The sequence below is a fragment of the Perna viridis genome, chromosome 3 (genome assembly GCF_037379345.1).
Source record: "Perna viridis isolate PV_CMFRI_1.1 ecotype Kerala chromosome 3, ASM3737934v1, whole genome shotgun sequence".
NCBI lineage: Eukaryota > Metazoa > Mollusca > Bivalvia > Mytilida > Mytilidae > Perna > Perna viridis.
The window spans coordinates 35436518-35449420 of NC_142447.1; the positions used below are offsets into that span (position 1 = coordinate 35436518).

General features: G+C 32.6%; 1 pseudogene across 5 annotated transcripts in view; it reads right to left on the minus strand.

The window, feature by feature from the left end:
• Positions 1 to 1465: 1465 nt before the first annotated feature.
• Positions 1466 to 12903, minus strand: part of LOC148622035 (cAMP-dependent protein kinase type II regulatory subunit pseudogene) — a 29177-nt pseudogene continuing 17739 nt past the window's right edge. For 4 of the 5 annotated variants that reach the window (XR_015920535.1, XR_015920537.1, XR_015920538.1 and 1 more), the window contains 2 exons: positions 8350 to 8490; positions 1466 to 5071 (listed from right to left, as the gene is read on the minus strand). The product of XR_015920535.1 is annotated as a cAMP-dependent protein kinase type II regulatory subunit pseudogene, transcript variant X1 (transcript). Of the gene's footprint in view, positions 5072 to 8349; positions 8491 to 8896; positions 8935 to 12903 lie in introns of all 5 variants that reach the window. The other variant, XR_015920536.1, reaches the window with a different exon arrangement.

Below are 12903 nucleotides of genomic sequence, written 5' to 3' on the forward strand. Positions count from 1 at the left end.
TAGTTTCAATACGTTTTCAGTGTGCTTCGTAAATATTCATTTAAACGCTCTCAATTTCCGTTGTTTATACATGTAGAAGTATGTGATATAGTACATGTAGTTTATTTGAAGAGTTTATCACGAATTAGCTTTAATAACCTTTTAATAACCTTACGGCTTTGTGTAAATTATCTAACAGTGACAAACGCAAATTTGAGCTAATTGCTAATCTTAAACACAACTTATTCTTCAGGCAAAAATAAAAATTTGGAAGTAATCTTAGCTTAAAGTCAAATATATTCAAAGAGTCTTTAAGTTACAATTATTATTGGTCAAGCTAATACTTATTTCATCTGTTTGTGATTTGAACCTGATATTGTTTTTAATTTTTATGTTTAGTTATGTTATATTCGGACGTTACTAAAATATGTAAAACTCAATGTTTTTGAGTATGGGTCTACCAAAGTGACTTATTTTTCCAAATAGAGGCAAATCAAACGGCTATATAAGAATAAAAGAATACTAATTATCGGACTTGAAAACTTCAAATGTTCTTTTTGACAATTAAAATCCATTAACCTTATTTTAACAAATGATTGATTGACCCTGGCCGAATACATTTTTTGTTTATAGGCCACGAACTGTATTGCTTTGAAATTGGCAGGATCTTGTGCATTTCGAATCGAAATATTAAATTTTGTTTCCTTCAATACAAAATCAATGACAGTGCACTGACTTTTGACACCGTTATGAATTGTTGTATCATACGAATGCCAAGATGCAATTTTTCTAAACGAGAAAGCTTCGTACCGCTACAAAGATTCCGCTGTATAACCATATGCCACTTTCAAATGATAGATCTTTCTCTGAGGCATTGGCGTTTTCCTCATCTTTTATCATGTCTTTCACTAGATCTTTGTTTACATGGGATTTAAACAATGTTAAACAAAATGTGTTTACATTCGATTATAATAACGTTAAGCATGTGAATGTGAGCATGTAGGGAGGTCGTTTTTTAAAACGCATACCACATGGGATAAGCAAAGTGTTTTTTTGGGATTTAATCAGGTGTATAATTAGAAATTCTTTAACGTGATAGCCTAAGAATGTTAAGTTCATATTATATACCTCCATATATATAGGGTGGTTAAATATTTCTTAGGGAAAAGTTTATTAACTAAAACTTTGAATGTTAAAAAAAAGATAAAAACAAAACAAAAACAAAACAAAACAAAAACATAACATAACAAAACAAAACAAAAAATAAAGTAAAATAAAATAAAATAAATGATTTAAAGTCAAATATCTTTTTGACCGGGTAAGGATTCCTCCAAGTTGTTGGCCTGGTCATATTAAACGTTTCAGTAACACGTACAAACGCTTCATCTACTAAATGGACAAGTCTGTGTGTATTTACTCATCTCATTCTTACAAACAAATAAGATATTTTGTAGTGTTTTAATTCATTTTCCGAAAGGAACAAACATTGTTACGTTGTACGGATTTTTATTTTTATAAACTTGTTTTGACTACAGCCAATCAAAACAGCGCACATACCTTCAATACGGAATCATGAATAATAATAGAAATGACAGTTATGAAGAAAACCAGAATCATTTAACAGAAATCTAGCGTTACTTTGTTAATACATATGTCAAACATTTAAACGATAAACATTTTGTTTAGTTACGACAAAAACCGGAATCAACTGAATTATGACGTTATTTTTTATTATGCTGTTTCCGAATCAAAATGTTATTTTATCGTACCGGCCCTAAAAATATGTTTCAAACATGTGGCAACTTTCCCTAAAATGTAATCCAGTAATTTATATAGGTGTTAAATTTTAACCTAAGAAATGATAGTTGGTCTACACTTCTATATGTATAATAACATCTCTTACATTTATTGAACCATCTGCTTTCTAACATTAACCTACAGGCAGTTTAGTTGATACCATAATAAATAACGAACGGTCGTCATTCAGTTAATCTATAGTTGTAAGACTTGTCCCGTGGTACATATTACTTTCATCAAATAATATGTACATGATTGAATTTCACCAATGTTATCCTTCAGTGACATGATAACATAAAATATTTACCATTGAATTTTTCATTTGTATCTTAAGAAAAGTGCTACATTCAGTATACGACGAGGCGCATTGATTTTCTCCTTGATGAACCAAATTATGATTCAAATAGCGTCATAAAAGAAATAAGACTTGAAATATTTTGTGAAACCAACAAATCAAAAAGTAATTAAATTGCGGATTCACTGCAGACACCTGGTAATAAAACAAAACACTCAAGGTAATTAGTGTAAATGCTGAATTGAGATAATAATTTCTTAAAGTACATACGACACTTACGCTTTTTTTGTATTTCTTTACAAGGCATCATCTAATTAGAACTTAAAAAACACATACTAAAATAACCATAAGCCTTAAGTTAAAACCTTTCTGAAGTGGCTATTATCATATCACCGGGAAGGTTTAAAAAACATACACTTGACCGGTAAAGTAATACAATACCAGGAATTTGTCGAGTGCAGGAAGAAATTAAGATTATGATTTAGACTTACGTCAATTTATGGAAACCTTACATCAGTAAAATTTCGTGAAACAATACGTTATAAACGAAAAAAAGGTACTTAACCTTTTTAAACAAGTACTATCTTTTAAAAAAGATAGACGACGCAGTAAAATTTTACTTGTAAGTTTCTACATTTCTTTGAAGAAAATAACACATGGGAAGCAATTTCAAATTTTCGATACCGCTTTTTTAACGCAAATAATTTATCAGTATTTGGCCAATCGGGAAACAGAATTGTGATCAGATGACTTGCGTTTCGACAGAAGAGCGTCCTTAAGGTCAAAGGGTAAAAAGCCAAATTATACCGACTGCGTCGGAAAAAAATGTCTGTAAAACCAATATGGTGTTGTGAGAACAACGGAACTATAATATCACCTAATTATTTTTCAAATGACACCAGCTATTTCTGCAAATTGATTGTAACACCATTAAAATCTACCAAATATAGCTTTATATGATTAAAAGGCTCACGAATTGATGTAAGGATGACTAAAAGTATAAATTAGATAGAAAATAACTACATGTGACCATAGCTGGGAACATGTAATCAAACTTTCTATTGGAAAGATACAAATTGCCGGAAAAAATAGTTGTTTAGTGTACTTAACACTGGATAATGTTGACTGCTATATACTATACATCTTGTAATTAATCATTTATGCCATTTACGAATCACATGCATACAACAAAAATACATTATTTAAGCTATAACAATAAACCAGTATTGTTCTTTATTGGATGCGTCGGATTAGTTTCTTACTAAAGTTTTGCCTATTACCGATTTGAAAAAATAAATAAAATAAAATTAAGAAATAAATCAGAGAATGATGTAATTATATATCATCATATGGTTTCATTTTTAATTCACAAGAGTATTCCTTTTGAGATGATATTTAGAGACGAATGGAATATTCTTGTTCATCTCTTAAAATGCTTACACAACACTAATTTACGGTAGATATTTTTCTAGCCAATGTCACAATGATCACATCCGCAATAAAGGCAGCTTCAAAATAAATCAATGCGAATATTTCACTGTGTCATTCGGATTAATGTATTGTTTATAAACTTCTGAGTTTCTTTTCATTATATCTAAGCAAGGTCCAAGTAGCCTTTCGAATGACCCTCTTTCTAGAAATGCCACTTTGACTTTTCCTATCGCATAAACACTTGCTGACCTAGGTTTGTTTTCTATCAAAGCCAATTCTCCGAAGTATTTACCCGTTGAATGGCGCCCAACTTCCTCCTCATCTCCGTCAGGCTTCTGAATCGCAACCCGAATCATGCCAGATTCAATAAAAAACATACCATCTGCTTCTTCCCCTTGTTGAATAATAACTTCGTCATTATATGTTCTAGTAACTAAAGCATCAGCTAAATTCATTCTTTCATACGGTTCCAATGATTTAAGAATTGGAACATTTTCTAGAAGCTCCTCGTACATCTTTCTTTTTTTGAATGCACTACGTAGAACTATCCGTCGAAATGAATTTCTGTCCATTGCCCATAATGTTCCATCTGAAACTGCTACGATAGAAGCAGAACGTGGCATGTTATAGAGCAAAGCTAACTCTCCAAAGCTACCACTGTTGTCAAAACGGTGAATTTTCTTTTCATTTCCTCCTGTCGTAACAAGAACGTCATAAATTCCCGAATCTATGACGTAAAAGTTATCTCCATCATCACCTTGGCGTATGACGTATTCACCTGGATGAACTTCTTTTTCAAACATGGCATCAAGCACATCCTGCATTTGTTCAGGTTCAAGGCACCTGAAAAGTAATATCCCACAGATGGCATCAGAAAGTCTAGCTCGTTGTTCATCAGTTTTGGGATGAATAACTTTCTCGTCATCGTCATCCTCTTCTGGATTGTAGCGTTCAGCAGAAACTGATTGCCTTCTTGCGTACCGATTATTTTTCTGTAGTTTTGGCTTAAATATTTCTTTATCTGGCTCTCCTACATCTTCCTCGTCAACAATTACATACATAGGAATTGGCTTTGGTTTCCGTTTTTCTCGGATTTTTGTAAAGTAATCCACTGCGAAGTCATATAAATCTCCAGGCCTGTCACGCAAAACGGCGACTGTGAAGTCACGCAGTAAGTCCCCAAGTCCATCAGGTATTTCAAGACTCATAGTTTTTCGTGTATTGAATATGTAAACAAAAATATAAATTCCCTGGTAAAGGAAATGAGATACTAAAGCACTTGAATTATTTCAATAGTCCTTAAATGATAAAAGTTTGTTTATTACATATTCGTATTACACCAACTTAATATATATAAGCACATCCCTACTATTAATATTTGAAAGGTTCAGAAGAAATTCCTATCAGCGAAGAATCTTAACAAACGCTATTAAAGTGTAATAGAGAAAAATCAATGTACAACTAATTCTCGTACTGTCTCAAGACGAAGCCTTTTCTTTATGGCCATTCGTTGTCATTTTATGTATTGGTCTGCGTTAGAACTTTGACTGTATGCTCGCTGTCACTTGTCTGAAAAAAATAAAAATGGCACTAAACTGAATAAGTACAGCTTCCAGATTATCAAGTAAAATATTGATCGATCGTGTTGTTGTGATAATGAAGACAAGAGACATTCACCTAAACAAAAAAAAACAAACAAAAAAACGACCAAAAAAAAACCCCCAAAAAACAAAAAACAAAAACAAAACAAAAACAAAAAACAAAAACAAAAAAATGCCACCAAAGACATTTACTTTGTCTATTGTAGTTAGAAAACAAGCTCCAAAATGAATTTAGATAATTTTAATTTCCTGTATGACACTTGTAGACCAATGCATGTCAAAGAACGATAATCTGTTAATTAAACGACAAGAGAGGTGGAGAACTACATTAACCAAATCAATAAAAACTAGAATTAGCTGTACTAAGTCTAAATAGAAAAGTGCTCCGATTCTAATAAAACCTAAATGAGTGCAGGAAATGAATTATCATGGAAGAAATATCACCAATCGATTGCAAAAGAGGATATATCTAATGTTATAGGATCGCCAATTTAGGAAGATATTTCTATGGTATTGTAAAAGACATCATTATTATTCTCGGTGGGAAATGTTATTTGTCACGATAAAAGTAGAAGTTGATTCTTTACTAATTAAGGTAATTTACAGACTAACAATCAACGATAATATGATATGAAACACATTGATGCTCTCATATTTGACATTATACTTAGTCTAAGTATGAAGTTTTAATATTTTACTATATTGGAAAATGATTAAAATCAACAGCCAGACGGACAACTTCGTATTTATATTTACAAACACTTCCTTTTTAAAACAGTCGTCCATGTTTATAAACTTGATTCTTAATATCAATAAATAACACTCTCCCAAAACAAACAAACAAACAAAACAAAACCAAACCAAAAGAAAAGAAACAAACGAAAAAAAAAAACAAACAAACAAACAAACAAAAAAAAAAACCCCAAAAAAACCCAATTAATTTAACTCTAAATTCCTTTTAAGGCTTTCGTAGTCACCTTTGTATTGAAAACATAATACGAACCTTGTGGTTCCGGGGAGTATTCCTGATCAAGTCTAATAAGTTATTACCGTTGGAAAAATCACGTCATCCCCCATAAAACAAATAGAATTTCTTGTTAATCTATTGATTTTGGTTTTAATGCTTGCGTGACAATAGATCTAACTGGTTATTAACGGCATGCTATGTAGTGAGTGTCAGCTTCTAAAGGTTGTTTCCTTTGTTAAAGAATTTGCCATAAGACTGCAGGAAACAGATTTGGAATGCATAGAATTGCAGTGGGAAATTTTAAAAAGGTGTATGGATTTGTTTTCAAGTTTAAGACAATTTCATAATTAAAATGTATTTATAAAATCATCGCACTGCATTTATTTAAAAAAAGTTTTCTCCTAAAAAACACAAGTAAGCTATCATTCACATGGTCTTGAAGCACTCCAACAATATAGCAAAGTAGGTATTAAACTAGGCTGATAAAATACATATAACCTGAGTACATTTGTTTATCATACCCAATACGCATTCAATTTAAAATCTGACTTTCAAGGAATACGAAGGTAATGTGGCTGGGAAGTAAGTGTACATTCATATATACGACTTTTTGTGACATTGGCACCAGATGCAATTGAATGGTAAGCAAATTTTTAAGACACTTCTGAGCTAATTCCATTTTTAAAGACAGAAACAGTTGATAATAAAATAAATTAACTCCCATAGTAAACAAGTTAATGACGGTGGCTTCTGAGTTTTGAGATTAGGACTTTAATGCTGAAGTTCCAAAATCCTGCTGTAAAGATTATAGTTATTGAATTAAAGATATTTGAAAGGAAGACTTTGAACGAAAATTTTTAAGAAAGATAATAAGGATAAAAAATAATGATCTTACTATCTACCTAAACCATTTTGCGGGACAAGAACTTGAAACTGATTTGGGTGATTTTTTTGTAACAATACTGAAAATTGACTAGCATTTGGAGCATTCCGGGGATCTAGTATGAAACAAGGTCGTTATGATTATGTTGTTTTCACTAGGTTATCGACTCAATGGTACCGACTCCATGGTACCTGATTTGATATTTTAATGATCCAATTATTTTTTTTAAATACAATACCAGACTGTTTAGCTTTTTATGACAGTTTTACCCGTGTATTTTCATTTATCGAAATCAATTATGTATTTTGTCAATGAATAATTTTACTCGATCATTAACGATTCTAAAACACATTTTGTTAACTTCAACCACAGTAGAAAAGTCGTTTCTATTTCTTTGTTGTAATTCGGAATAATAAAAAAGTGAATGGCGACGAACAAAGACAAACATCTAAAGTAAATGATAAAGATTCAAAGACTATAAAAAATTAAAGTAACAACCCCCCCCCCAAAAAAAAAACAAAACAAACAAACAAAAAAACAAAAACAAAACAAAAACAAAAAACAAAAACAAAAACAAAAAACAAAGGCAAAAATAAAACAAACAAGATACACACAGACAAAATAAAACAAACAAACAAATTACACACATACACAATTCAGAAGTACGCTGACACAAAGTTACAATGCAAAGTTTTGACACCGTATTAAGATGTTTACACTAACGTAACAAGTTAACACATGAACTTGTTCTGTGTATGTCAAAATACAACTCGTAACAAATAATTGCTGTATTGTCTAAGCTTAAGTAATATCTCAAAACAGACGTATACGCATAGAAACGTATAATTCCATCGACTACGCGATATATTGAACATGCAAGTTATAAAAAAAAATAAATGAAATCAGCTTACCAGACAAATATTAAACGATTAGATGCAATAAACGATCAACTTGTACGATCAAAATTGCTTTCTTCTATAAAGGTGTTAATTTTTTTATCTTCGTCAGACACTTGTGAATGAGGTAAGTATTGACTGCATACCTTTTCCCTAGTGATGGCAACCAAGGAGTTAATAGATAATTTATAAACTGTGTAGTAAAAACATCGCCGATTTTGATTCCAAAGTTTGTTCTTTACATTATTTTTTGTGCTTTTACTTTTAATAAAAAAAAACGTATAGTATTTAAAGGCTTACACATTATACAATGAAACTACCGCTCATTAGTGTTTTAAAAGCTGACATTATAACGTTACTTGATACCTGAATATTCCTTCCAATATCATTACTTTACATGTAATATTTAAAAAAGCTAGGAAACTACTCGTGACGAGTTAAAAAAGCAACAGATGTCTTTATTAAATAGTCAGATATAAAATGAATGAAATATAACCTACCATTTCAACGTTTAGTTCCTCCTTCGTGATGTTTTCATACGTCTAATTAAACCCGGCGTACATCAGATTATAAGACAGTTTCCAATTTCACATAAGAAAGAGAAAGCAACGTCTCCAAGAAATTCCTTCAGCGCTCTAGGCCTGCAATCAAAATGTTAGATCGATAGGAGAAGAAGGTATGATCAAGTCAATCTCAGCTTATATTTGTTTCTGCTAAATATTAACTGATAGCATATTTGATGATAACTCTCTGATTGTTTGATTTGCTGTAATAATGCTGAAGAAATGAAAATGATGATTTATTCGTGAGTAAAAGAAGAATAACTGATTTTTATGAAATGGGTTCCAGAAGTCAGTCATATGATTTTGAAATTGCATCAAAAGAAAACAAAAATGAAATATATGATGTTAAGTTTACCTCAAAATGAAGTTCCAAAAAAACATAATAGCAGCCATCAAACTTATCAACAATAATTAAAACAATTAAAAAAAAACCACAAAATTGAACACCCATGATTTCAGTGACATATGTGTCTTCTATATTTACCTTCATTTCTCTTTTTGCAGAATTCCACACGTTTCGTTCTACTTATAAGAAACAATGCTTTATGAAAATTAGTAACCAAGAGATGATGTGTTAGTGATTTTTGTGTATTTTTCTTGAACATATTTTCACATTTATGAGTAATTAAAATATCAAAGAATTTTGGATTAATACAGTATTTTAATTGTTCATTTTTTATAGGTCTATGTCCCATATCGACTTTCAATGTCTAGTATCAACCGTCAGCTATGGAATAAATAATTTCAAAACTTAAAGTGAAGGCTGTGCTTTGTGTTGATGTACATGTATGATATATTGAATGGTATAGCTTAGCAACAGGATTTATATATGTATTTGTAAATAATTTTGGATGGCAGATGGATGTTTGGTTTTAACATCGTTTGCACTGACATACTATTTTTAGCTGTTGAAAGATTGAAACAAGTGTAGAACGCAAGATAATCAATTCTACCGGAGTTTTTCCACCTATCAAACAAATTTTATTTATTTTACAAGAAACAAGATAGACGCGTTTTATCTGGAAACTTTTTAGCCTGAGTTTCTATTTCTTATGAATCTCTCGCCAGAATATCGTTATATTAAAAGACCTTCACTCTTATCGTTTCCAGTATTTCAGAAAGAGATCGAGTGCAGATGATAAGTTACCAGCAACTTAATCCTCATAATTTTCAGTCTTTAGCTTCTGTAAATGTTTACATTTCACAGTATTGATTTTTACAGAACAACCACCATATGAAATAACAGCCTAGATGAATTATAAACTTGTTCTGTCTTTATGTTCAAGATATAGTTTTCGGTCATGTGCGAACATTACTTTTTGTATACGTTGGCCGTCTTATGTTGGTTTTATCTTAAATTCAAAATATCGAAGTCATTGAATGACTTCATATTCCAGGTACAAAGTTGTTACATAACACTAACAGTTGAAAATGATAGCACTTTCCGTATATCAGTTACATTCTTCATTTCGTGCATTATAAAGCTAGAAAATCGTTGCTTCTAGGAGATAATTCGACTGTCTTTGTGGATATAAACCACTAAAATCCCCAAAAATCTTTCGTAACACAGTGTTAGCCAATCATTTGCACGATATGAGTGACGCTGACAATCAGCTGACTGTTCCTATGCTTGGTTTAATTTTCGTTTTCGTGCTAACATATATACTCAATACTGATAGACCCGGTTTGCACTCATATGTATAATACATGACGGAGTGAGGTGTTTCTTAACGCCCTTGGCTATCGTTCGTGGTCTGTCACGGACGGTGTAAAGCATCAAAGCGTTTACACAGTCCCCGGGCATAGTCAAACCCATGAATGTGGGTCATTGTGTATTCGGGGATATTAGTTGTCATGTGACTACACATTCATTCATTAAATTCATTAAAATTAATGCATAATCATGTGATCTAATGTCGATCGGTGACCTAGTGATTCGATTTGTAATATGCACGCTTAATACAGCGTTTATAGCCTACAGCAGCATTTGCTAAATCTTTGACTCAGCAAAATACTTTTTTTGGATAAAATCGTCACTTTCCGGTGCATGTAAGACACATATTGGTGCATGCTAGTCTATTGGTGAGAAATTCCCAAGGCCGAAAAAAAATAATGTTATGTATCCGAGCACTATTCTAAAATTTTGTAGGGTCGATAGGTAGGAATTTTTATTTTCATTTGATATTTTTGAAATGAAATAAGTCATAAAGATACAATGAAAACCAAATATGCAAAGACTAAACATGTAATAGACTTAGTCTACAGCCTAATTCCTGATTAGTAATTTTTTGTTTTGAAGGAGGTGGTAAAAACAAAAAAAAATATCTCCGTGGAGTGGAGGTCGAGTTTCTCATTTACTTTTGTTACTTTGCATGTCTTATTTTAGTTAATTTATGTTCATTGTTGTGTTTGTCCGTTTTCCATGTCTGGTCTTTGTCCCTGGATTACATTCCTTTGATTTCCGCTAGAATCTTGGTTCCATTGGTTACTCTTTCAAGACAAAACGTATGTATGTTCAAATTTGCTCTTTTTGCAATACCAGTCTGCGTCCATACTTGCCCCTCGAGCAATACCAGTCTGTGTTCACACTTGTTATTTATATAAAAAATATTTGTACGTGTATATGAGTCAGTATCATTAAATTAAATGGTAATATCTTGTCACTGATGAGCAAGCTTATTTTTCACTTATAATGTATTCATCTGATATTAAAATTGTAAATGCATTTACTGTACACATATTTCAATAATACCTCTTATCAGCAACAGTACAACTCAACAGAACATTCAAATCAAAATGGTGAAAAATCTACAAGGAGTACTCATAACTAAATAAGTCAAAATCTAGCACGGCACTGAGCAGATTGCCACGTCCAAAAGAAAGATAAACAAATCAAAGAAAGTCAAAATCTAGCACGGCAAACTTGTTATTTATATAAACAAATATTTGTACGGCACTAAGCAGATTGCCATGTCCAAAAGAAAGATGAACTCCATGGTCATTTGTTATCGCGTGGCTATAAATCAACAGATATAGATCGGGGATTTGAAGGTGCTAACAACATCAGACGTAAAGATCTCCTCGAGTACAAACCTAAGAAAAAGAACAAAAGGGTTCTTTTTGTGTTTGCATACCATCCAGCCAATGGGAAACTCTCGCAGTTACTGCATTCAAATTGGAAAGACATTCAAAAACATCCTAAGCTCTCCAAGCTCTTTCCTGGGGCCTCGGTCCTGGCATTCCGTAGACCTAGGAGCCTAAGAGATGCCCTAGTAAGAGCAGAGATTTCATCTCAGCTCAAACCAAATACAACGGGCCAGTGTCCATGTAGAGATAAAAGATGTAAGACCTGTACCCAGATACTGCACACCAAAACGTTTAAAAGCTACTGCACTGGAAAGGAATTTGTCATTTTTTGCGACGTGACTTGCAAAACCGAAAATACCATATACCTTCTCCAGTGCCGATGTGGTATGCAGTACGTTGGCGAAACAGAACAACAACCTTTCAACAGGCGGATGAATGGTCATCGCAGTGACTACATGCAAACCAGATCTCCCTCTATATCGCCATCTAAGATCCGCCGGACACACCCAGGAGGATCTCCACAGCATTGTTGTTACGATCATAGAACATAATAAAAACTGGTCAAAATGTAAAAGAGTATCTCGGGAAAGCTTTTGGATGAAGAAATTACAAACAACTTCTCTAGATGGAATAATCGAGAAAAAATAATTCATTTTTAGGTCTTGGTCTATGGCTGGTACAGCACTACATGGTATACATCAATACGCCGTACTACTATATTTTGACTTTTTTAATTGTTTTCCACAGTTAATTTTTACTTTTAATTTTGATAAAAAGACCCCCTTTGTTATTTTCATTCAGGCTCCTTACCATTTGCTTATGTGTTTCTTTGATAAAGGTACAATCACCCACAGCGTACGTGATTCAGCTTCTGAATCTGTTTTGATCTTGAACTTTGTGAGTTTTATGCTCATAAAGTTTTAGGAGTTTTATGTTGAAGAAGGATATCAGTATATCCGAAATATTCAATGTAAATTTTACCATCTTCTGTTGATGTTAAACATATTTAGACGTTGATTAATTCATTTCAAAAAAGGCCTCGTGCAGGTCCGGGTGTCAAAAGAATAGGCCTGCAGCAGCGCTAAGCTTCTCGTAAAGGCGACTAAGATAGTGCTCAGAACCCTAGCCAGGGACTAGGGCGCTCTGCCCACAGAGCAACTGGGCTATGTGCCACAGGTAGTGGAATGGAGTACCCCTGGCGTGTTACATGCTGGGGTTTTCAGGCTATAATACGAAAAACCTGACCGCAAACCATAGTGGTCATAGGACATTATCCTTGTGTCCCATCCCATTTTTCATTTCATCATCATTTCATGTTCATTTTATCATCCACTTCATGTTCATTGCCTGAATATTGCTGAAATATTGCTGCTCGGGCGTTAAACCCCAACAAACGAAACAACA